Below are 2366 nucleotides of genomic sequence, written 5' to 3' on the forward strand. Positions count from 1 at the left end.
GTACTATTCCTTTAATTTAAAACACACAAGCTGTTCCTGGTTACCTGCTGGCGTATTGAGGGTGCACAACTATTATTTCAGTGGGGTTAACCGTGTGTGTGTGTGTTGGGGGGTGTGCGTGTGTACGCTACGGGGACTTGTCATCTTCAGTCTGGCGGCGTCTTTGCTGGGTTCAAACCCGAGGCAACGCTCAGTAAGCGGTTAAAATGCCACAGTTGTTGGAATGCGAAAGTGACTTCACCAACACGTGACTCGCTAAATGTTTGTCAGATTATTATTTTTTTTCATTTTATGTTTAAAAGTTTGGTGTCATTGAATAAGTCAATGAATCTGTGTAAAGGAATTAAGTTAAAAAAAGATATTTGTTTTTGTATATCAATTGTTTGTGGTGGTAATATATGGACAAAACTGATTTATGAAAAGAAATCAGAAATAAGAGAGCCTGAGGGGAGGGGCTTAAACTATTTAATGAGGGCTGTGTTTTGATTGTTACATTGCTGGTAACTGGAGGGAGGCTGAAGCCCAGAGTATTTTGTACATGTTTAGTTTCTTTTGCACCCTGTTTTGAGTTTTTGAGCACAATAAATCACCAACACCGGTAACCCGACCGAGCCTGGATTCTTGGAGGCCAAAGAACCCCGTCACAGTGACCAAAATCATCACTGTTACTGTTATTATATAGTAAATGAAATCATTACTGTTAAATTGTATTTATTATCCAATTGTTTATTTGAATTCTTATTCTGGATTAGTTGGAGACATACACTAGGCTATATCAGCCCCAACAAAAATATTTTTCACCAGCCGCCACTGCTTTATATATAAACTTTGCTACTCAATCCATAACATTAAATATTAAATGCATCAAAATAAGCAACAAATACAGCATTTCAGGAAGAATATAACTAGAGGAAATATCTGGATGCCAAAAAAAGACATGGAAGCAACTTTAAAATCAATAGAAAATAATTTTTTGTTTGGCTTTTGTTGTGTAATTTGCACATGCTCCTTTTAGCTCCTTTTATTTTGGAATGATGCCTTTGATTTGATTTATTGTTGTTTTCTACTCATCAAAAGTCACAGTGGGGTTTGGGACTTAAATGTCTACAGGTAGAACACAACAGGGCTGTTTTTTCCTTTTTCTGTAATCATAAATGAACTCCCTCCTCTCCCAGCTTTATTGATTTTTGAAGTAGGGCAGGAGTGTGTTGCTGTCTCTTCAAGTCTGATGGAACAGAGTCTGCAGACTCATTTTATTACTCGCTTGCATTCGATCTGAAGAACAAAGCAGAAAACAAAGACAAACTTTGTATAGAAAATAATTCTCCATTTATTTCATTCTCTGATGGCAATTGTATTTGATTAGGGTTAAAAAGCAAATGGTGAATAATTCAAACACAAGAAATGTGATGAAAATATGTTGAAGATGGGGAAAAAAAGGAAAAAAGTAAAACTTTAAGCCTTCGGAGTTTACAGTGATGTGGTTAAAGGTGCCATTGTTGCAAACAAAACACATTTTGGTCAAATATAAAGCGGATTTGTTGCATTTAGCCAAAAACACAAAAACAATTAGCATCAATTTAATCGCATTAATTTATCTTCAATGGTTGCATTTGCTCTTAGATAAAAAGATAATTTAAATAGTATTGATGGAAATTTATCATTGAATTTCACTTTTCAAAATACACAAAGACATTAAATTGACTGTGAGTCCTTGACAGCGTTAAGGTTGATGTGTTCAATATTTTTGGCACATATTGGCTCTAAACACAGTTCTGTGTTTGATGAAGAAGTCACTTTAGAAATTACTTTGCTTGTGAACGGCAGTAATGGCTCACATAACAGAATAAGCTTTTCAAATGGGCTTAACTTTCTCTCAAGTAGTACTTTATCTGTTGGCCTCTTCTGCATCAATGTCAGATTGTCGATGAGACAAATCCAGCTCATCAAAAAATAAATAAAGGTACCGGTATTAGAAAAGAGTGTAAAGAGACTAATTTGACTAAACTTTCATTTAAACCTGTTGTGCTTCTATTATTATGTGGTGTCAAATTAGTTCAGCATAATTTCTACGCAAACCAAGGACAATTAGGGGCAGATGTGCTAGATTTGTCATTTAGCTGCCAGAAGGTAATTTTCTGACAGTTAAGGTAGCATTTTAGCCAAGAGCTAATTTAGATAGCAGGTCAAATCAGTAGGATCTCTGTAATGAATATTGTCTAGTTTTCACTTGGAATTAGATCGTTTTTGCACATGGATGTGGTTTTCTCTGGCTATAAGTTTAGCGTCGTCGTCGTCTCCCGCTTTATCCGGAACCGGGTCACGGGGGCAGCAGACTAAGTAGAGACTCCCAGACTTCCCTCTCC

At 36.2% G+C, this 2366-nt stretch overlaps 1 protein-coding gene across 1 annotated transcript in view; it reads left to right on the forward strand.

Annotated features, from left to right (window-relative positions):
• cep89 (centrosomal protein 89kDa) overlaps positions 1-2366 on the forward strand; it is a 111780-nt gene that overhangs the window by 53141 nt on the left and 56273 nt on the right. The gene's annotated exons all lie outside the window — the stretch shown is intronic.

Source organism: Cyprinodon variegatus, unplaced genomic scaffold, assembly GCF_000732505.1.
Source record: "Cyprinodon variegatus isolate N-32 unplaced genomic scaffold, C_variegatus-1.0 Scaffold114, whole genome shotgun sequence".
NCBI classification, from domain to species: Eukaryota; Metazoa; Chordata; class Actinopteri; order Cyprinodontiformes; family Cyprinodontidae; genus Cyprinodon; species Cyprinodon variegatus.